The 24,971-nt window shown below is 38.4% G+C and overlaps 2 long non-coding RNA genes across 4 annotated transcripts in view; both read right to left on the bottom strand.

Moving 5' to 3' along the window:
• Positions 1 to 24,971, bottom strand: part of LOC309634826 — a 262,121-nt gene that overhangs the window by 175,659 nt on the left and 61,491 nt on the right. The window lies entirely within an intron of this gene.
• On the bottom strand, positions 18,984 to 21,288 carry LOC309634843. Its single transcript, XR_014248467.1, has 2 exons — positions 20,284 to 21,288; positions 18,984 to 20,249 (listed from the first exon to the last, which is right to left on the bottom strand). It is a non-coding gene; the product is annotated as an uncharacterized lncRNA (long non-coding RNA).

Consider the following 24,971-nt stretch of genomic DNA (forward strand, 5'->3'; position numbering starts at 1 on the left):
TATAGGTTATTAGAGAGTATTGAGTAGAGTTCCCTGTGCTAAACAGTAGATCCTCGTTGATTATCTATTTTATATATCGTAGTGTGTATATGTTAATCCCAAACTCATAATTTATCCCTCCCCCCCTACCCCACCGTTCCCCTTGGGAGACACAGCTTGAGAACCGCACCAGAGGAGGCTGGACCTGTTTTAGATATGGCTGTATCCGCCACGGTGTGTATGTGTATAATACACACTGTGGGTGGTTTGGGGAAACACAGATTTTGCATCTGTCCTTGCTACCCTTAAACCAGCACTTTTGTGACAGTGATTCTATATCAATTTACTTGATTCTATGCCATTTCTCTCAGTAAAGGAAACAGCATCTATATTTTAAAACCAGAAGCAATGTAGTCATGAAAAGGAACCTATTTTAATGCTTTACATAAATATTTTATTGCCTTTGAATACAAAAGAGATAGACACTTTTCAAATTTTATTTGGTCAAGGCATAAATTTGATGAAAACTACACGACAGAGTAATATTATAAAATCTGTGCACTGCTGAATTCTGTGGTGTATCTGAGAGGCACATAATTGGGTTCCTTCAATCCAGGCTGCAATCCATTGTGTTCTTTCTTTCACAGTGAACTGCACGTGAGAATAGCCACCAAAAAAAAAAAAAAAAACCATCATGATAACCCTGCTTTTCTCTGTTATTTTGAAACGTGCTTGATAGTGCAGTCAACTTTGCAGCGTGGTTATTTAATAGAAGTGAAATTATAACAGTATAATATAAAAGAGTCCTGACTTGAACCAGGAAAAGCAATCCCAAAACTTAAATCAGTTGAAATTTATAACTCCCCCAACACCACCATAAGTAATGAAGACGTTCATAATATAATATTAAATATTGAACATCTATCTTAGGTAATTTTAATGAGAAATGATACTTTGAAACCTAATTGAGAATAAAATTCAGCGACAGTTCTCCTTTTTTTTTTTTTTTTGCCACATCTAGATTAATAAGTGGCTTTTACCATTTTTACTGGGTTCACCAGTCAAGTTAGCAAAAAAAGAGAGAGAGAGAGAGACAGAGAGACAGAGAAAGTCTATGCACTCATGTACACAAAAAAATCTTAAGCTCATTGTTTATCTAGTTTGACTGTAGATAGAATTTTTTTCACTTATTTGAAACACCCAGCTGAGGCTGATGTAGCTTTAACATGTCTTAGTGCTCTTTATGTTTCTAATACTGACACCTTTCTTTTTTCGGATGATATGCAAACCATAGGTAATAGATTAAAATACAATTCATTGATTGAGAAAAGATAGATAATATTAGAAAATGCAATCATTGTTCATTTTGTTGCTATTGAGGAATTAAAAACACAATCACTTTATTTCATGAGCTTGAGTCTTGTTGCAAATTTTGTAGATCATCTCTAATTTTTTAAAAAAATACACAATGTTAGAAGCTGAATTAAATGAAGGTTTGGGGGCTTATGCATCTTAACACGTACGCAACACATGTACTTAAGGAGTTTGGTTACATTGGTATCTTGATTTCTGAGACCTGTCTTAGAATCTGAAGCTGTTAAATTCAAAAGTTAAAAAATATAAAAACCAAGCAAGGGTCTGTTCTCTTAAGCAATGGCTTTGTTCTTCTTAAGTTATGTTGTTATATTAAGCTATATTGTCTCTGCATGCAAGTGGGAAGGAGAAACAGAGATAGCAATTTTCCCTGGAGTATTTAATACCTCCCCACCTCAAAAAAAACAAAAAATGTAACAATTTTAAAAGGAAAAGAATAGGAATTCCCTGGCGGTCCAGTGGTTAGGACTCAGCACTTTCACTGCCGTGGGCCTCGGTTCAATCCCTGGTCGGGGATCTAAGATCCCGCAAGCTGTGTGGCCCAAAAACAATAAAATAACAATAAAAGGAAAAGAATAGCAGTGGATTTATAAACGAAATATTCTTAAACACATTCATTTACTTCCATTATAAACATTGCTCCAGTAAACTAGATCTGATTGACCAAAGAAAACATAAAGTATCCTTATCATTACTTCATTAAAGGGTATTTTTCTTACAGGAAAACACAAATTACAGTTTTATACAATAACCTTAACAAGTTTCACAAACATCATTCCAAAGTCCATCATCCAATAAGAGAAAAAATAATTTTCTTTTTCAAGGTGGTACACATTTCACTCTGGAAGGGGTCAGCAATTTCTGGCTCCAAATACTAAGGCACATTCTGGCTTGTGCTCCAAAAAGCCATGTCATTCTTACACAACTTAATCATCGGCTACACGGAGGAAAGCAACACTGCAATCTTTCTCATCATTTTAATGAGGACCCCTGGCTATTCAGTCATTGAAATATAATTGATTTGCTCCCCTCTTATTTTCATAATAGACACTCCAACCTAGACCACGTTTATTTGGCTATAAGAAATGTCAGGAAGAATTGGAACTTTTCTATGTGTCCCCATTAAAACTGAAAACATGCCACCCTGTCTTTTACATGAGCTGCAATCATTTTGCGTTGGTCTCATTATGCAATACAAGATGCAAATGTTCCAGTCGCCCTTCTCACCGAACTGCAAGGCCAGGAAAATAAGCACACCAAAAATGTCTAGTTCTATCTGTACCTTTTTCTTACAGTTTAGGGTTACTTGCTCAATATTTTAGAAAACAGGAAATAGGAATAATAAGTATAAATGTTACCAATGTTACTGATTTTTAGTAAGATTGCAAAGTAGGACTGATATCTTTCTTCTTAATAATTAACTATTTTTATAAAAATGCAAAATTTTCTTCCTCAAAATTACATAATCTAAGAATTAAATAAATGTCATTTGCAAAATAACATTTATGCTGAGAGTTTGAGTTTGCAAAACTGATGTGCAAAATTAATTACTGTAATCTTTAAAACTATGTGAGCCCTGTGGACTATTATTTTATACTGTGGAGCTTTTAAACTTATATCCGTTAAAGCTTAAACAATCAAAAACTATTTGATAATGTAAAACTTTATATAAATACAAATTTACTAGTTAGTCCACCATAGAAAATAAACCCCTATGAAGGAAGCTAAGCATCTTGCCATCAGAAATGTTTTTCTTAACATGGAATGTTCAGAGTTGAGATGTCATTCATCAGATTAAGTAATAATTATTCCATTTAGTTCTATTTCAGTTAAGATAAATTTCTACTCATTATTGGCAAAAGTGTTGGGGGGAAAAGACTGTCATATTGTTACAAAATTTTGGAGGGGAATTTAGTAATATTGGTTATTTTAATGGTCATTCTTTTTTACTCAGCAATTCCACTTCCATGAATATATCCTTGAGCTGAACAATTGCATACATGCATACACACACACATATACACAGATGTTTGTATACACAGATACATATACACAGATGTTTGTTGCACCATAGTCCATATTTGCAAAGAAAAACATTGATAACAAACCAAATGTATGGGCACAGATATACTGTTAAGTGAAAGATAATGTTGCACAAAGTACACAGAGTGTAGTCTCTTTTCAAAAAATCATGTACAGGTAAATCTATGAGTTAAAAATCTACAGGAATATACAATACATTGTTACCAGTGATTATCTCTATGGGATTAAATTAAAGAGTTCTACTCCATACTGCTTGAACATTTGTGATTCATTCATTCATTCAACCAATATTTATTAAGCACCTACAATGTGCCGAGTAATTTTCTAGGTGCCAGGGATATAGCAGTGAACAATGCAAAGTCATGAGCTTATGTTACTATTAAAATCAAAAGAAACAATAAAAATAAAGTTTAGGAATTTCAGTTATTACAAGAAAATAAAGGGACTTCACTGGTGGTCCAGTGGTTAAGAATCCGCCTTCCATTTCAGGGGATGCGGGTTCGATCCTTGGTCGGGGAACTAAGATCCCAGATGCCACGGGGCAACTAAGCCCGCGTGCTCTGGAGCTCGCGCGACACAACTAGAGAGAAACCCGCGCACCGCCACGAAAGAGCCCACGTGCCGCAACGAAGGTCCCTCATGCCTCAACTATGACCCAGTGCAGCCAAATAAATGAATTTAAAAAAATTTTTAAAAACGAAAATAAAGAAGTAATAAACATTCATCTCATTATTCCTGTTGAAATTCTTTACCCTTGTCTTTTTGTTGTTCAAAACTTTTTTTCTAATATTAGACTAATTAACGGCCAAATCTTAATAATAGAAGCCATCATTAAAATAATGTCTTCTAGGAACTTCCCTGGTGGCACTGTGGTTAAGAATCCGCCTGCCAATTCAGGGGACACGGGTTCGAGCCCTGGTCCGGGAAGATCCCACATGCCGCAGAGCAACTAAGCCCATGCGCCACAACTGCTGAGCCTGCGCTCTAGAGCCGGCGAGCCACAACTACTAAAGCCCGCGTGCCTAGAGCCCGTGCTCTACAACAAGAGAAGCCACCGCAATGAGAAGCCTGCGCACCGCAACGAAGAGTAGCCCCCGCTCGCCGCAACTAGAGAAAAGCCCACACACAGCAACGAAGACCCAACGCAGCCAAAAATAAATAAATAAAATAAATTTATTTTTAAAAATCTCTTCTAGGTCCAACAATTTTATTTTAAAAAGATTGCATAATATTTTATCATCCAAAAGTTAAACAGTTTTGTTAGTAAATATCTGAAAATGCCATTATATGAGTAATGAAATACACTTGAGATTTAATTAGAAATACTTTATATGAAAGTGATAGGATGACTAAGATTGATAAATATGACTATGTAACCATACCTGTGAATATTTTAATAAATCTTAAATAATAACCATAGGTATTTTCACCTATATAACCACAAGATAATATTAAGTTTATGGGTCTGTAATATTTCAATACCCCCTTAATTTACCACTAACATACCTTAGAAGTTTTTAAGACCGATATTAATATTGCAAGAGTATAGACAATTTTATAAAAACTATTCTAAGTTTATTGTAAAATGTATAAAGGTTAATATTAATTCATATGTTTCAATTTTATTAAAATCTAGTAGGTAGTCCCTCAAAATTTTCCTAATATCATAATATTTTCCCCCTTAAATTAATAAAAAGTATCTAAAGATTTATTCTTATAAGTTATTTGATTTCAGTGAAAACTCATTGCACTTACTAAAGATAAAATTTTTAGAAAGCACCTAGGGTTCATATTCAAGATGTTCTAAGAAAATTACAATCAATCACCACCAGAATGGCCTAACAGACAGATACAACATACATGAAGGGGGAAAATCAAAAAACTCTAAATACCTACTAAGCAACCTTGTAACATAATGCCATGGTCCACTGACAGTGAGACTAGTTACTGTGAATGGAAAGGATTTTACACTTAAAACAGCATCTATTCAGCAAGCAGATTCATTTGAATAAGACGAATTGCCTAGCCATAAACTCCCCTAAGTTCAAATACTTGTGCTGCAGCTAGCTGTAATTGAAAGAATTGTCACTAGATGGCAGTGTGGGTCGACTAGCCATATGCTTACAAGTTAGCTCTTCAAATTTGGTACCACACTCAGAGGGCAGACTCTTTGTTATCGTCAAAATTAGATCTCTTTGTGAATAAAAAACACATAACCAAAACATAAGAAAAACAGTATGTAAAAGAGCAAGATTTTAAAGAAAAAAATACTCTACTCAAGTTGGCTGTGCTGTTTCCCTTTCTTAGTGTCTCAAACTTGAGAATGTTTATGACAGCCCTGAGAAAACTGTTTAAAATTTTCATTTCAAGTCCCTGCTTCTACCCTTGAGATTCCTAATCAGAGGTCTTAGATGTAACAGAGGCTCCATTTTTAAGAACGATTTAAGGCCATTCCAATACAGGTGATCCATGAGAAACACTGCTCTAAAACTTGAATCCCCAAAGAAGTGGCACATTTGCATAATGAGCTCCAATCTAGTCACTCAGGAGGCCACAATCTCCAGCCTCAATCCCTTCCTGCATTGTCTACACATTTGAAATATTGTATTCAAATGTGAGCAGAGCAGAGAAACGACCCTGAAGGGGTTCTCATTGGCCAAATTAGATATAATTTGAACATTAAAATAAATCATGATAGTACGGGATTTTAGCCTTCTAAATAATAAGACATTAAAAATTCCTACATATTTAAATAAATGAATGAATAAGTTGGAAGTTTGAAGAAGAACAGGATATTTACTTTGGTTCAAAGTACCTCCAAACAAATATTTATTAATCACAGAGGGGACGAGAGTAACTTTATAATGGATAAGCCTGGCAAACACCACCATCACTGAGTGATCAAAGAGAATGTCACTTTTGGACAGCAAAGGAAACCATAAACAAAACGAAAAGACAAACTACAGACTGGGAGAGAATATTTGCGAACAATGTGACCAACAAGGGCTTAATTTCCAAAATATACAAACAACTCATAAACTCAATAACAAAAAAAACCAAATAACCCAATCAAAATATGGTCAGAAGACCTAAATAGACATTTCTCCAAAGAAGACATACAGATGGCCAATACGCACATGAAAAGACACTCAATACCACTAATTATTAGAGAAATAGAAATCAAAACCACAATGAGGTATCACATCACACCAGTCAGAATGGCCATTATTAAAAATCTACAAATAACAAATGCTGGAGAGGGTGTGGAGAAAAGGGAACCCTCCTACACTGTTGGTGGAAATGTAAATTGGTGCAGCCGCTATGGAAAACAGTATGGAGGTTCCTTAAAAAACTAAAAATAGAGTTGTCGGGGGCTTCCCTGGTGGCGCAGTGGTTGAGAGTCTGCCTGCCAGTGCAGGGGACACGGGTTCGAGCCCTGGTCTGGGAGGATCCCACATGCCGCGGAGCAGCTGGGCCCGTGAGCCACAATTACTGAGCCTGCGCGTTTGGAGCCTGTGCTCCGCAACAAGAGAGGCCGCGATAGTGAGAGGCCCGCGCACCGCAATGAAGAGTGGCCCCCGCTTGCCACAACTGGAGAGAGCCCTCGCGCAGAAACGAAGACCCAACGCAGCCATAAATAAATAAAATAAAATAAAATAAATGTTGTGTGACATAATCATTGACTAAGGGGAACAACTACCAATCAATAATCTCTTTAAAAAAAAAAAAAAATAGAGTTGTCATATGATCCAGCAATCCCACTCCTGGGCATATATCTGGAGAAAATTCTAATTCGAAAAGACACATGCACCCCAATGTTCATAGCAGCACTATTTACAATAGTCAAGGCATGGAAGCAACATAAATGTCAATAGACAGATGAATGGATAAAGAAGATGGGGTATATATACACAATGAAATACAACTCAGCCATAAAAAAAGAATGAAATAATGCCATTTGAAGCCACATGTATGGACTTAGAGATTATCACACTAAGTAAAGTAAGCCAGAGAAAGACAACTATCATATGATATGACTCTTATGTGGAATCTAAAATATGACACAAACGAACTTATTTACAAAACAGAAACAGACTCACAGACACAGAAAACAAATTTATGGTTACCAAAGGGGAAAAGGGGTAGCGGAGGGATAAATTAGGAGTTTGGGATCAGCAGATACAAACTACTATATATAAAATAGATAAACAACAAAGTCCTACTGTATAGTACAGGGAACTATATTCAATGTCCTATAATAAACCATAATGGAAAAGAATATGAAAAAGAATACATATATATATACATATAATTGAATCACTTTGCTGTACACCAGAAACTAACACAACACTGTAAATCAACTATAATTCAATTTAAAAAAAATTTTTTAAAGAGCACATCACCAGTGATAATCAAAATTGTGTGTCGCTCAATAATATGCAGTAGGAAGAACACTGTCACCGTTCTTCAAAGAATATCTTTGATATTTCTGCCAAAGATGCACAACTTGAATCTAATTATGAGGAAACATCAGACAAATCCAAATTGAGGGACATTCTACAAAATAACTGTCCTATAATCCTCACAAGTTTCAGGTCATGAAAGGAAAGACTGAAAAACTATTACAAACTGAAGAAGACTAAAGATACATGACACTAAAGGCAACATGTGATTCTGAACCAAAGGTTTTTGCTATAAAAGACATTATTGGGGCAATTGCTAAAACTTGAATATTGTATGAACATTCAGTGTTGTTATCTATCAATGTTAATCTTCTGATATTGATGGTTGTATAGTGGTTATGTGGGGAAATGCCCTTATTTATAGAAAATACACACTAAAGTATTCAGGAATGATGGGTCATCAGTTTGGCAACTTATTCTCAAATGGTTCAGGACTTTTTTAAAAAGTTATTTTCACTATATTTCCAACTTTTATAATTTTGTGATTTTTTCAAAAAAGTAATTCATCAATCTTTTTTTTTTCCAAAAAGGAAATTAATACATGCACATTGTAAGCAAAGATGTATAAAGTAAAAGTTAATCATCTTCCTTGTTCTTTCTCTGTCCCTATGCCCCACAGAAACAATGTTACCATTTTGATATTTATATGAACATATATAAACATTGAGAGGGAATTCTTCTTGAAGAAAAAAAATCTCTAGATCCCTGGAAGTAGCAGAAATTAAAAGATACAAAACAATCATCATGTACATATCCTATTTAACAAATAAGATGGGCCTTGAAACCTTGAAATGCATAACAAAATTCTAAAGTCTATCTGTGGTTTCCCTTAGGTTTTCCCATTAAGGGCATTGAATTATGGGCCCAAACACACAGAATGACTGCACGGAAGCTTCTGAGATCTGGAAAGGAGAGAGGGACACACAGCCTTCTGAAAATGTGGAAACTGGAATATAAGACATTCTCCCAAATGGGGTCTGGCCAGGGCCGTATGGTAAGGTGCGCTCTCCTCCCACTTGCTAAAAGTAAGTGTATTCCTATTTCTATTAATGCGGTCTTCTGCTACTTTCACTTTTTTCCCAGCTACATCACGCTGCAGATTCAAAACATACTGATTTCACTAAAATGCCGACTTCTTAAAAATACATGCTGCTACCAAACCACAAAACTCAACTCCCAACCTCTAAGCGCAATGGGTGCTAAGGGTTTCTTTTTTTTTTTCCCTGTCATGCTTTTTATGGATTCTGATTTTGTTATGCCAGTTTTACATCATCTCTGACTTTAATCAGCATGACTTCGTCATGGCAATGACAGAACTACTGAAAAGATGGGTCTGAGGACAGAGTCCTGAGGCTTGCCCCTGGAGACCTCCCTGTAGTGGACAGGTAGACACCCAGGCAGGTTAAAGTCCAATAAATGAAAATGTCCTGCAACCCATATTTCTCTATTTTTGATAGCAAGAATTTTTTAAAGATATATTAATGTCAAGTGCCAGGCTAGAAAACAATTAGACTATACCTGCCATATTTTCTCTGACCAATTTGTCTACTAACTCTAACAAAGTTAAATGAAATAGTCTGCCCCAGCTTATTTTTAATGCAGTGCATTCTTACTGATGCCTCGTAAACCTTGATTCTGTTTCTAAGCGCAACTATGTCAATTTTACAAAAATCTATCGGAAATCTTACCCAATCTTCTTAGTAATGAAAGAAATGTAAATTAGACAAGAAGTGATGGGACTTCCCTGGTGGTTCAGTGGTTAAGAATCCACCTGCCAATGCAGGGGACACGGGTTCAAGCCCTGGTCCAGGAAGATCCCAAATGCCACGGAGCAACTAAGCCCGTGCGCCACAACTACTGAGCCCGAGTGCCACAACTACTAACGCCTGAGCACCTAGAGCCCGTGCTCCACAACAAGAGAAGCCACCACAATGAGAAGCCCGCGCACCGCAACGAAGAGTAGCCCCCGCTCGCTGCAACTAGCGAAAGCCTACACACAGCAATGAAGACCCAACACAGCCAAAAATTAATTAATTAATTTTTTCAATAAAAGAAAAGAAGTGATAATGCATCTTTTACTTACTAAATGTTCAGAGTTTGTGGTAAATTTCTAGTGTTGTTGAAAATGTAGGGACATCAGACTTCTGTGCAACTAAAGGTGGCCTCTCTTGATGACAATCTGGCAGAAGTATCTAAAGCCTTGAAAATGTAGATTTGCTTTGTCCCAAAATTTCCTCTTCCCAGAATTTATCCTCAGGTCATCACAGATATGCACAAAGATATAGCTACCAATACATTTATTCAGCATGTTTAAAATAGGGAATACAGGATAACATGCTAAAAGCTCTAAAACAGAAGATTCGTTAGATGTACGTCTATACAATGGAATACTAGGCAACCACTTAAAATTATGTTGTAAAATGTTTAATATCCTAGAAAGGTGGACACAATTGGGGGAAAAATGCAAAACAGAATACCTAATATGATCCCATTTTGTGTGTGTGTGTGTATATGTGTTTGTGTGCACGCACGCAGAAGTGACTAAAATGTATGTATCAAAACAGGCAGAGTGTTTGTCTATGGATGATGAAGTTAAAGGAAATTTTTTATTTCATTCCATTTGATTACTTACGTTTTCTAAATATTCAATGCCCATGTATTTTATAAGGAGAAATCGCAATTAACAGCCACTGTCTGTTGTAAACACTGTCTATTCCTACAGGCATGGCTGAAACTAATACAGGGCAAGTGACCTGTTCCTCTTTTTCTCCTCTTACTATCCCTTGTATTTTGTTCTAACTTTCTTATAGCCCTTTCACATCCTGCTTCATACATACCTCAATATGATTTTACTTCCTTCCTAAATAGAAGAGTCTTTGAAGTCTAAAAATGGATTTTACATCTCTTTATATCTCCACCACCACGAAGCATATTATCTTATTATATGAGAGAAGATACATAAATAATTTCTGGAAAAGGGAATGAATAAATGAGTACCTACTGAAGTGCAGATTAAATGGGGATAAACACTTTTCCAAAAGAAAAATCCATTGGTAGTGTCTATGGTATCATGGGTGTTTGACATTCAAAACTGTTGCAGGGGGCTCAGCTTTCTGGAAAGAAGAGAGTTAAGCAGATCTGAACTAGGGGGCTTCTGGACTACTAAAGAACAGAGGAAAGGGAAGGGGGCTCTGGCGGTGGGTGTTTTACCGCCAGGGTCTCAATGAGCCTCCCAGCATAACTGCCTGATAATCCACTACAACTCCTGTTTGCAGACAGGTGAGCCACAGACATTGGCCTACTCTTGCCTCAGGTGTTTCCAGAATCATCCCATTGGTAAAGCTATGGACCTGGGATACAACTCTGTGCATGTGCAGTGAATATCCACACTCTCTTGTTTCATGGTGAGCTCTTGTCAACCCAGGAAAGAGAGCTCCACAGTGAATATCTTATGACCAAACACTTCAACTCCCAAAAGATCTCTTTTACTGTAGCTCACCTCTCTTCCATGTTCCCAGCTCAAATTTAAAAAACAATTGTAGTTCTTGTTAATCTTTTTCAAGGCACCTTTTTTCTATTTCAGGCATTCTTATAAAAATAAGACTTCAGTTCTAAGAGCAGGCATTTGGTCCTTTCTGGCAGGGACTCCTGCCCTGGGCAAGCACACTTGATGATCACACAGTACATGGTCCCTTCTCTCATGACCATCTGCTAGACTGGCTTTCTGCCCATTTACAAGCTCACTGAATTGTTTCACTAAGACACAGGTGCCAGACTATCATGGGTCTAAATGAGCAGCCCACATAATACAGCAAAATGTTCCTCTCCCCTTCAGGAAGATCTTTCCCCATGACAGCCTTAAAGTAGTGTCACCACATGACTTCTGAAGCTTGATTAAAGCCAGAGACATGGGGGAGCCAAAGAAAATATTGTAAGAATCAAACCCTGAGAGACGAAGGGTCACAGAGCAGAGCAACAGTGGCTGTGCCAGCTATGGTGCAGGTAGAGGTATGGGGTGGACAAGAATCCTAGGGCTCTAGAAGGAAAGAAGTCGCTCCCACCCCCACCCCCGAATTTATTTAAAATCAAGGGAGAAAATATGAATTGTGTGTGTGACTGTGCCTTAACCTACAGCAGAGAGAAGAACAAGTATCATGGGAGTTAAAGCCAAAGACATGAGTATGTGACCCAACTCTGCCCCTTGATGAGACTTTCAGGCAGCCTCTGAATCTCAGTGTTCTTAACATTGCCTTTTTATGATCCGCCCTTGGAAGTCACATCATGTCACTTCCACATATGCTACAGGTAGAGGTAGTTACAAAGCTCTACCCCACTGACTCATGGAGACATGTCAACAATGAATTATAAGAAGAGCATGAGGCATGAGATATAGTTTCTCCATCTTCAGAAAATACAACCTGCCATGCCATACAAGGTTGATATAAGGACTGAATGAAATCATTCACATTCATTTTATAAGATGTAAAGCACCATATAAATGTTAGTTATTTTTATTATAACAGTAATAATAAAATGTTATATCTTTTATTTCAGCTTACTACAGGAATTAATTTCTAAAGATGGGGTGAAATGGGCGCAGTGAACTTTAATTAAGAGGGAGCTAAGGCAGTCGTAATAGCACAGAAGGCATCTTTACTCAAAGACCAGTGGGACATTATTTAATACCAAAATCTTAAAAGAAAGGTTAATATATTTCCTTTGCCCCATTTCTAAAAAAAAAAATCACCTGGCCTTACTTCTATCTTTTCCTTTCCTGCAATTTAGTAGAACCCAAATGCAAGTCTTAGATTTGCTGCTAAATCAACAGGACGCATATGAGGGAGCTGCCTTACTTGGGAGTCCAAATGACCTTTAAAGTTTCTATAAGTTCTAGGAAGTGGAAGAGTCAGTTGGATTCTCCTTGCTTAGTCAATGCATTAAAATTCTAAGGCGACTATTTATACAGGTCCAAAATTCCAATTTTCTTTTTTTTTTTTTTTTGGAAGCAGTAGTATAATAAATCCCCATGAATCCATTAATTAGCTTCAAGAATTATCAACATATGGTCAATCTCATCTCATCTAGATCATTCTCTTATTCTCTCTCCATTTTTTTATACAGTAGGTCCTTGTTGGTTATTTATTTTAAACATAGCAGTATGTACATGTCAATCTCAAACTCCATAACTATCCCTCCCCAGCCCACCCCTGTAACCATAAGTTCATTCTCTAAGTCTGTGAATCTGTTTCTGCTTTGTAAATAAGTTCATTTGTATCATTTTTTTAGATTCTTCACATAAGTGATATCATACTATATTTCTCTTTGACTTACTTCACTCAGTATGATAATCTCTAGGTCCATCCATGTTGCTGCAAATAGCATTATTTCTTTTTAATGGCTGAGTAATATTCCATTGTATATATGTACCACAACTTCTTTATCCATTCCTCTGTCGATGGACATTTAGGTTGCTTCCATGTCTTGGCTATTAATGAAATTCCAATTTTCGACTTACAAATGCCCTTATTGGAAGAGTGGCAACACAGATTAAAGAGGATGAAAGAAAGGAGAGAGAAATATTGCCCATACCCAAATGCTCCCTGGGTGGGTGGATGAGAAGGTTTCCAAGGCTTGGGGTTTAGGTCCCATCTAAGGTGAATCCTACAGAATGGACTGATCAAGGGGCTGGGGGGTCCCGTTAAGTGCACCTAATTAAAGGAAGCTGGGATCTAATCCCTACCTGAGATCCAATATCCTCAAATTATTCTCCTGTTTCCCTGGTAGTCTCCCTTCCCATCTCAGCCCCCTCAGCAAGATAAGTATTGGAAAGATAGAGGTTTCCCAAGGCTGTAATTATTTGACTGTCACCACTGTTAGCATCAGAGAACTCTGCCTATCAGCTATTAGTAATCAAAATGACTCAGGTGGTATTTCTCAGTGAAAAAAGCAAGCTTCAGAATAGAGTTACAAAGAAAATAACATATATTCGTATATACATATTTATTCATTCAATCAATAAATACTTGTCCAGTGAATACACATGCGTCCATGTGCCTAGAACATCTCTCTGGGAGGGCACGTAACAAACTGGAGGCAGTTGTGCACTCTGACAAGGGCAACTGGGAGGGCGAGGAGAGAGGGGAAAGGAGGGAGACTTTGTTTTCACTACATTTACTTTTGTACTTTTAGACTTTGTACCATGGACATATATTACCTATTTTTAAAAACTGTTGGAAGTTACTCTGGGATAACTTGTGACCAGTGTGGTTGCACATGTACTAGCACAGGCCTCCCTGATAGGAGAAAGAACCCCAGGCGTCTCATGCCAAAGTTTTTTCTCACAGTAGTTTTGTACTGGTTTCTATTTAAAGTGCCTCATAAAAAGTAGCATCATAGGGACTCCCCTGGTGGCGCAGGGGTTAAGAATCCGCCTGCCAATGCAGGGGACACGGGTTCAATCCCTGGTCTGGGAAGATCCCACATGCCGTGGAGCAACAAAGCCCATGCACCACAACTACTGAGCCTGCGCTCTAGGGCCCGCGAGCCACAACCACTGAGCCTGCGTGCCTAGAGCCCGTGCTCCACAGCAAGAGAAGCCACCGCAAAGAGAAGCCCGCGCACCGCAACGAAGAGTAGCCCCCGCTCGCCACAACTAGAGAAAGCCCGTGCACAGCAACGAAGACCCAATTCAGCCAAAAATAAATAATAATAATAATAATAAATAAAGTAAAACACTCTGTTTAAAATTTTAAAAAGTAGCATCATAAAGAGTTTTTAATTTGTCTTAGCCTGGGTTCTTCTGAAAGCAGAACCTAAAACAAAGGCTTAAGTGTAAGCAGCTGAATTAGGAGGTGATCCCAGGTTGCAGAACGCAGGAGAGGGCAGCTAAGGACAGGAGGGGAAGCCACTCCAGCGATGAGCTCCTAGTTGGCCTCGGCTTGGACCACTGTCCTCCGTGATCCAGTGGGAATGTCTAAGAAGCCTTATGGAGAGCATGTGAGAACCAGGCTGGGAGATGAGAGAAGGAAGTAGTTAGCCATCAGCTCTCATCCTTCCTGGTCAAGGTTTGCCCCCAAGGGCTTCCTGTACCTGCACATGGACACTTACAAGCGCCTACAGGATTTCCTAAGATTTCCCACCTGCAGGTGTCAGCGAAACCCCGGACAGGAAGCAAGAGGTGCTCACTGCACAGGCCTGAGGTGAGGCACTGCTGGGAGGCACCCGAGTGAGGCTGGCTGACGCCCACTCAGAGCTGGTCAGCACGGCAGTGGCTGGAATCAGGGGGGAGGCAGAGAAGTGTCCAATACATTCTTAAGAACCTCCTTCATTGTCAAACTTTGTATTATTTTCATGTCCCTGGCCAAAAAAAAAAGCATTAATTTTGTACTTTTGAAGAGGAATTTAATATATAAAAATATTGCCAATTGCTCATATACATAAACAATATTTCTGGAAGCGTACCCAAGAACATTTACACTAGTATTTCCTTGCAGGAGAATTGGAGGTCAGGGATGATTTGCACCATGTATCTTCTTACATCTTGAATTTCAAGTCATGTGAATGTATTATCCATATTACACACTGAAAATAAAATTACTTTTAAAAGATAAAAATAGGGGCTTCCCTGGTGGCGCAGTGGTTGAGAATCTGCCTGCCAATGCAGGAGACACGGGTTCGAGCCCTGGTCCGGGAAGATCCCACATGCCGCGGAGCAACTAGGCCCGTGAGCCACAACTACTGAGCCTGCAGGTCTGGAGCCTGTGCTCCGGAACAAGAGAGGCTGCGATAGTGAGAGTCCCGCGCACGCGATGAAGAGTGGCCCTTGCTTGCCGCAACTAGAGAAAGCACTCGCACAGAAACAAAGACCCAACACAGCCATAAATTAATTAATTAATTAATTAATTAAAATACCTGTCTCTTAAAAAAAAAGATAAAAATATAAAACACATAAAATTAAAATATATTTTAGAAATTTTGCACAGTAGTAAGAGAAAAATACAGATTTTTTATTAAAGATTGAAATTTGAATATACACGTTTATCCCCACTCTATCTGAAACCCTATAAAATGAGAGTAAAGAGATGTTTTAAAGCATAACCCAACAAAACAAAGGCAACAAAAGAGAATAGAACATGAACAAAATTTTGGAAGCTGAAGAGTGGATGGATGAATGGTAACTGACCTATTCAACTGGAGAAAGCTGAAACCTAGGTTAGCAGAGGGAGAAACCAAAATGTACACAGATTTGCATCATAGAATTGCAGACATACTCAGGAATTAGAGGAATAGACACCAATGAAAGAAGAGTGAACAGGGGCTAAAACCAGGATAGTGGGTTTAAGTCAGTTTAGGAAGAAGGTGACCTTGGATTCCCCTCTCACTCCATGCAGCTAGGGCTGCCCCCTCCCATCCCAGTAGAAGAATGGAGAGGATGAACCGGAGGGACTCTGTCTGCTTTGAGGGACACAGGGCAGAGTTGGGGACAGAAATATCTATTAGAAATGAGGGACTAAGTCTATATACTGAAAGGTGAAGCCCCCAAGCCCCTTCCCCCACTCAGCTCAGAAAATGCTAACAACTAGGAGTTTCTCTCCTTGAGGCAGGAGACAGGAAGGCTCTTCTCCAGAGAATCTGAGCAACCTAACAGAAAAGACCGAAAGATACTGACAGTCAAAGGTTCCTCCCAAGAAAGAGCTGAATTAGATCACCCAGAAGGCAAGCCCACACAGCCACAAGCCCTTCTTCCTCCCTACCCAGAGCTTCTGGTCAGCTTTGTGGTGGCCCTGTTTTCAATATGAGAGGACTGCTAAGAACCATCTAACACTGAGGAAAGCCAGAAACCAAAGGAACTCAGGAGAAACAGACAACACTAAAGAATTCTTTTTTAGAAATGTAAGCATAAAATAAATCTTTAGTATCCGCCGAGAAGTCAGAGAATATAATATTGTATCCACAGAACAAGAACATTGTGCTATAAAAAAAATATTCAGAGAAATTTCAAGAAAAGTGTTCTTGAAATTAAACATTATGAGAGCAGAAATGAAATTTTCAATAGGACTGAGACTCAAAGGTTAGACAATCTCCCATAAAGTAGAACAAAAAGTCAAACATATAAAATATTAGGTTAAATTAGTCCAGGAGGTCCAATATTCAAATAATGGAAGTTTCAGAAAGAATATAGAGGGCTTCCCTGGTGGTGCAGTGGTTAAGAATCCGCCTGCCAATGCAGGGGACACGGGTTCAAGCCCTGGTTCGGGAAGATCCCACATGCCGCAGAGCAACTAAGCCCGTGTGCCGCAACTACTGAAGCCCGCGCGCCTAGAGCCCGTGCTCCACAACAAGAGAAGCCACCGCAATGAGAAGCCCGCGCACCGCAACAAAGAGTAGCCCCCGCTCGCCGCAACTAGAGAAAACCCATATGCAGCAACAAAGACCCACCACAGCCAAAAATAAATAAATTTTTTTAAAAAAGAAAAGAAAGAATATAGAAAATGGAGGGGGAGAAAATTATTATTAATAATTCAAGAACAATGCCCCAAACTGAAGGATAAAAGTTTTCATACTGAAAGGACCCACTATGTGCTCAACACAATGGATTTAAAAAAAAAAAAACTCGGGCTTCCCTGGTGGTGCAGTGGTCGAGAATCCACCTGCCAATGCAGGGGACACGGGTTCGAGCCCTGGTCTGGGAGGATCCCACATGCCACGGAGCAACTAGGCCCGTGTGCCACAACTACTGAGCCTGCGCGTCTGGAGCCTGTGATCCGTAACAAGAGAGGCCACGATAGTGAGACGCCCGCGCACTGCGATGAAGAGTGGCCCCCGCTTGCCACAACTAGAGAAAGCCCTCGCACAGAAACGAAGACCCAACACAGCCAAATAAATAAATAAATAAATAAATAATTAAAAGGTGCTAATAATTTTTTTAAAAAAAAAAACCTCAAGGCATATCAGTGAGAAATTTCAGAAAACTAGGAACAAAAAGAAAATTAAAAAAGCATGAAGGGGAAATTAGATAGGCATTAGATTTATTTGACATTAACACTGGAAGCTATAGAGTAATAGAGAAATGCCTTTGAACTTCTAAGAGGAACACAGTCCCAATCTAGGTTCACTCAGCCAAATTATCAATAAAGTAGGAAAGGTAAATAAAATACTTTCATATATATACAAGCTTTCAAAAATAAACCTCCCATGCACTTTCTCAGGAAGCCGCTGAGAGATGTGCTCCTCCAAAATGAAGACATATACTTCTGGAAAGAGAAGTCCACCTCAAGAAAGAAGAGAGGCAGTCCCCCAGATGAGGATAAAGAGGTATCTGCACACAGGCCTAAGGTCAGTACAGAGGTCCTAGGAGAGAAGTTCTTCAAGAAGACAAAACAGAGAAAACATATGATGTGTTTTGAAAGTATTGAGAGAAACTTTAGACTTACGGTGAAGGGATTAGGCATAAATTAGTGAAGAGTACACAGACAGTGAAATGAATGAAAACAGAGAACAATGATCAACTCCAAGAAAAACAGAGTACAACCAAAAAGGAAATATAATCACGATACCATGTATCATGTCATGGCTCAACTGTGAAGAATATTTGTTTACATGGTCATAATAATATAAACAGTGAATGCTGGCCTAACCAAAAATCTTAAATGACTACGTTGGGGCTGGGAGTGGGGGGATTGGTAAGTAGCTGAAGGGGCGGCCATTCACAAAATTTAATTAATTAATTGGCCAGATTTTTTTATTCCTCCTTGGTAAGACTATAGACAGTGTTTAAGCTGAAATATAAGGATTCTATTCATAGATATAGAGGTAAATATCAAAAAAAAAAACAACTGAAGTCATTGCCCCCAGACAACAGGATAATAAGAGGGGAGAAGATTGAAGGGAACTGATGTTTTATTTAATAAACCTTGCAGAACTTTCTGAATGTTTAAGCTATTCGTGTGTTAAATTTTGATATATATTAGTTTTTAAAAATTAACAGAAAATCTCTATACATAATTCTTTAACTCAAAGACAACTATTACTGTATTTTATGCTTCCTTCCAGCCTTTTTTAATATATTCTCATATTTTTCACATATTTCACACGCACATGAATTTTGTACTGTCTTTTACTTAAAATATTTTGAGAAATTTTTTTCTAGTACATTCTTCCCATTCTTTTAATAACAATTTCAAGTTATTTTACAAATCAAGCAATAATCAAGTGATAATTACAAATTTAATTTGCTTAGGATAGTGCCATGGACTGAATGTGTCCTCCCAAAATTCATATGTTAAATACTAACCCGCAAGGTGACGGTATTAGGAAGTGAGGCCTTTGGGAGCTCATTAGGTCACAGGGCAGAGCCCTCATGAATGGAATTAGTGCCCTTATAAAAGAGGCCAAGAAAGCTCTGTTGCCCCTTCCACCATGTGAGGATACAGTGAGAAGATGGTCTAAGAGGAAGCAGGTCCTCAGCAGACACCAAATATGCCGGTACCTTGATCTCGGACTTCCCAGCCTCTGGAACTGCGAGAAATTTCTGTTGTTTACAAGACACCCAGTCTCTGGTATTTTATCATAGCAGCCCAAATGGACTTAGATTTTCAGATATGAGACTTACTGAGTAAAAAGGGTTTAACATTTTTATGGTTGTTACACCATATTTTGCATCAAATTTTTGATGGGAAACCATTTAATATCTAGATTAACAATTTAAATTTTTTTAGCTCAGAGAAAACCACATCTATTCAAATTTCAATTCTTTCATAGCTAACGTGCTCAAAAACACAGCCACAAGTTCAAGAAAGTAAACCATGAAACTTAATCAGAGAAATAAAATTGCAGACCACGGGGGCTTCCCTGGTGGCGCAGTGGTTGAGAGTCCGCCTGCCAATTCAGGGGACACGGGTTCGTGCCCCGGTCCGGGAAGATCCCACATGCCACGGAGCAACTAGGCCCGTGAGCCACAACTACTGAGCCTGCGCGTCTGGAGCCTGTGCTCCGCAACAAGAGAGGCCACGACAGTGAGAGGCCCGCGCACCGCGATGAAGAGTGGCCCCCGCTCTCTGCAACTAGAGAAAGCTCTCGCACAGAAACGAAGACCCAACACAGCCAAAAATAAATTAATTAATTAATTAATTTTTAAAAAAAAAAATTACAGACCATCCCCAATTTAAGATGGTTTGACTTAGCGATTTTTCGACTTTACAGTGGTGCGAAAGCAATACGAATTCAGTAGAAACCATACTTCGAATTTTGAATTCTGATCTTTTCCCGGGCTAGCGATATGCAGTATGGAGCTCTCATGTGATGCTGTGCAGGGGCAGTGAGCCGCAGCTCCCCGTCAGGCAGACAATCACGAGGGTAAACAACCTACATACACTTACAACCATTATGTACCTGTAGAACCTATACACTTACAACCATGCTGTACCTGTAGAACCATTCTGTTTTTCACCTTCAGTACAGTATTCAATAAATTACATGAGCTATTCAACACTTTATTATAAAATAGGCTTTGTGTTAGATGATTTTGCCCAACTGTAGGCTAATGTAAGTGTTCTGCACACATCTAAGGTAGGCCAGGCTAAGCTATGATGTTCAGTAGATTAGGTGTATTAAATGCATTTCAATTTACAGTATTTTCAACTTACGGTGAGTTTATTGGGATGTAACCCTATCGTAAGTCAGGGAAGACCTGTGTAAGTCTGTAGTTGTTACAGAACAGATATTTTTTGCAAATGAACATTTTAAAAGATATCAAAATATGTTTATTTTCACTTAAATTGAAATGCATATATTTTTCCAAAAGCAACAAAGGAGATTCATCACTGTCCTTCAGTAGTTCTCCAGTTTCTTACCAAAGATTCCCTGTCCTGACCTAGGTCTGTGTGTGGAGCTGATTTCTGTATGGGAAGAAAGGAGTCTGCCCTCCCCTGGGAGATGTATAGGTGATGACAGGTGAGGAATACCACAGGGATTGGCCTTTCCCTGTCTCTACAGACAGGCTCCCCCCTAACATTGTGGGGCTCCGGGGTAAGAGTACAAATAGGGGCCCACATACCACACGTCCAAATACTTAAAACTTTTAAGTCATGCTAACACATTGCTAAAATTAAATATATTCTATATTCCCATCTAGTTAAATGTAACAGCAAAACAACCTGGAAGGCCAAGTTCAAATTTTGAATTCTCAGGCTCCTCAGAACTCTGCACCAGAATGTGGTGCTGAAAGGAGAGCAGACCCCCAGCCCACAGCCCACCCTCCTCTTCGCCACACTTCGCCCCTCCACACACCCAGACCGGGCAGGTCTCACATATACAAGGTCCAGGCTCTGACCTCCATCACCCCACACAGTCACCTGGCCACCCTTCGGACTACATAACAGCAGGGACCCACCCTTGGTAGAATGAACCAAAGTAAAGGCTTGTACGTACCCTAAAAAGGGAATTCCTGAGAGAACCAGGGGCTGGATGAGCATCTCCTTGGCCCCCGCAAAACTCCTCATCCTGGCGGGGACAGACAAGGCCAGAGGAGGACGAGAGCAGGGCTATCTAAAGCACAGATGCAGAGTACAGAATCCTCTCCTTATGGTCTGGGGACAGCACTGGCCACAGACACGCACTTCTTACCTTGGGAGAGATTTCTCTGGATTAAAATATTGTCCTCAGATAGCATGTGTTGAGGCTATAAGTACCTTCTTTAGGATCATTTTACCTGACTGATTGCTTCTCATTTAGGAAAGCAGAAAGAGGACTTTGGGAGAGGATGTACAGAAGAAAGGGCTGCCTGAGAAGCCAGGCCAGTGGGCACTGGGGCAGCAGAGTGCAACCTGGGCTCCCTGCGCTGCAGGAAAGGAAAAGAGGCTTTGACTACAACTGGCCCTGCCTCACTAGTCTCTTCCTGACCGCCCTGGGAGATGTAAGCTGATTAACAAAGAGGAAGAGAAAAATGAAACTGGGAGGTGGGGAAATCTCCACGCTTGTATCCAGATCTTCATCTCACATCCACCTGCACAGCAGGCTTATCTTACACCTGAGTAAAATACAGGCCGACTACAGTGGCGCTTCCCAGCCGATATTTTTCAAACCCCTAGAGTTTAAAGACAATAATGGCATCAGTTCTGTTTCTATTTTGCAAGAATATCAATACATAAAATATTAATCTAAATCGTTTCCCCAATAAAACAGAATGATTTGAGAGCCTGTGAGTATGCATCAAATGAGGAAGATGGATAGTGAATACTGTTGCTAAAGTCCTAGTTAGCCATTTATCATGTAGCTAAACACCAACTGCTACCTTGAGGTTTTGACTATTACTCAGTTTTAGATACTTTCAATCTTAGTCACATATTATTTAATCTATAAATAAAAACCAGTCATTAATAACAAGTGTAAAGGATACTGACATTGAATACAATAAGTTGATATAAGGAGCATAAAAATGAAAGCGAAATTGTACAAAGATGATTTTTACCCAATAAGTAAGTTGCAACCATCTGTTCATAATTCTCAAAAAGCACATCAAGGTGTCTATAAAATTTTTTTTTTAATGTCAAGGGGATAAAACATAGTAACTATCAATTTGTCTTTGCATTTGTAGGAAATAAAGACTAGTCACACCATAAATGTGCTCTTTGAATTGGAAAACTTAGAGAAAGCAGGCTAAAGCATTCTCTCTTATTTTATCTCTCAGAAATAAAATTCAAATTATTAAAAACAGGTTAAATGGTTTTAAGTCCAAAATACAAGAATTTTAACAGTCATAAAAGGGAGTTTTATCTATTTTGTTTTTTTATTTAATTTTTATTTTACATTGGAGTATAGTTGATTTACAATGTTGTCTTAGTTTCTGGTGTACAACTAAGTGATTCAGTTACACATATACATATATCCATTCTTTATCAGATTCTTTTCCCATGTAGGTTATTACAGAATATTGAGTAGAGTTCTCTGGGCTGTACAGTAGGTCCTTGTTGATTATCTATTTTGTGTGTGTGTTCCAATAAAACTTTATTTATAAATAATAAAATTTGAATTTCAATAAATTTCATGTCATGAGATATTCTTCTTCTTACTCACAGGCTGTACAAAAAAGTGATAGGCTGTTGTTTGCAGGCTGCTGCTCTAGGGTATCCACTAAAAGTTATTTTTTTTAATTTTTATTTTATTGGGTTGGCCAAAAAGTTCCTTCGGTTTTAAAGTAAAAATAAAAGACACATTTTTCATTTTCACCAAGAACTTTATTGAACAACGTAGTCACCATTTTGTTCCACTACCTTCTGCCATTTTTCAGGCAACTTCATAATTCCATCTTCCCAAAACTTTTTATCTTTTTGAGCAAAGAACTGTTCCAGATGCATTTTACAGTCTTCCAGGGAATTGAAATTTTTTCCATTAAGAGAATTTTGTAAAGACTGAAATAAATGGAAATCCGAAGGTGCAATGTCTGCTGAATATGACGGATGAATCAGAACTTCCCAGCCAAACTATAACAGTTTTTGCCTGGTCATCAAAGGCAACGTGTGGTCTTGCATTATCCTGATGAAAGATTATGCATTTTCTGTTGACTAATTCTGGACGCTTTTCGTCAGGTGCTGCTTTCAGTTGGTCTAATTGGGAGCAGTACTTGTTGGAATTAATCGTTTGGTTTTTTGGAAGGAGCTCATAATAGAGGACTCCCTTCCAATCCCACCACATACACAACATCACCTTCTTTGGATGAAACCTGGCCTTTGGTGTGGTTGGTGGTGGTTCATTTTGCTTGCCCCATGATTTCTTCCATTCCACATCACTGTACAGCCCACTTTTCATTGCCCGTCACAATTTGTTTTAAAAATGGAACATTTTCGTTACATTTAAGTAGAGAATCATGTGTGGAAATATGGTCAAGAAGGAACCCAAACGTCAAAGCAATGAACAAAACCAAGTTGGTGCAAATAATTTTTCAACGCTTGATTTGGATATTTTGAGTATGACAGCTATCTCCCGTGTGGTATAACATTGATTGTTCTCAATGTCTCGATTTGATTGCTATCAACTTCAACTGGTCTACCTGACCGTGGAGCAACATCCAGCGAGAAATCTCTAGCATGAAACTTCGCAAACCACTTTTGACACGTTAGATCAGTCACAGCACCTTCTTCATATACTGCACAAATCTTTTTTTGCATTTCAGTTGCATTTTTACCTTTCTTGAAATAATATAGCATAATAGGCTGAAAATGTTGCTTTTTTTTCCATCTTCAATATTAAAATGGCTACACAAAAATTCACCAATTTTGTTAAGTTTTTTTAAATGCATGCTGATATGACAGCTGTCACAATATAATCTAAAAAATTGTTTCAAATGAAGTTAAAGACAACTAAGGGCTACTAGAGCCATCTTATGGAAAAAACTGAATGAACCTTTTGGCCAACCCAACACATCGGAGTGTAGTTGATTAACAATGTTGTGTTACTTTCAGGTGTACAGCAAAGTGATTCAGTTATACATATACATGTATCTATTTTTTTCAAATTCTTTTCCCATTTAGGTTATTACAGAACATTGAGCAGAGTTCCCTGTGCTACATGGTAGATCCTTGTTGATTATCTATTTTATATATAGTAGTGTGTATATGGTAATCCCAAACTCCTAATTTATTCTCCCCCACACCTCTCCCCTTTGGTAACCATAGTTTGTTCTTTAAGTCTGTGAGTCTGTTTCTGTTTTGCAAATAAGTTCATTTGTATCATTTTTTTTAGATTCCACATAAGTGATATCATATGATATTTGTCTTTCTCTGACTTACTTCACTTAGTATGATAATCTCTAGGTCCATCCATGTTGCTGCAAATGGCGTTATTTTATTCTTTTTAATGGCTGAGTAATATTCCATTGTATATATGTACCACATCTTCTTTATCCATTCCTCTTGTCAATGGACATTTAGGTTGCTTCCATGTCCTAACTATTGTAAATAGTGCTGCAGTGAACATTGGGGTGCGTGTATCTTTTGGAATTATGGTTTTCTCCAGATATATGTCCAGTTTTAACTATTTTGATGCTTTAAGATAAAGTTAGATTTTCATATACAAGTAAATACATATTCAATACCTTAAGCCAAAAGTAGTATGTCA

This window comes from Balaenoptera borealis, assembly GCF_965194805.1.
Source record: "Balaenoptera borealis genome assembly, chromosome: 9".
Classification (NCBI taxonomy): domain Eukaryota; kingdom Metazoa; phylum Chordata; class Mammalia; order Artiodactyla; family Balaenopteridae; genus Balaenoptera; species Balaenoptera borealis.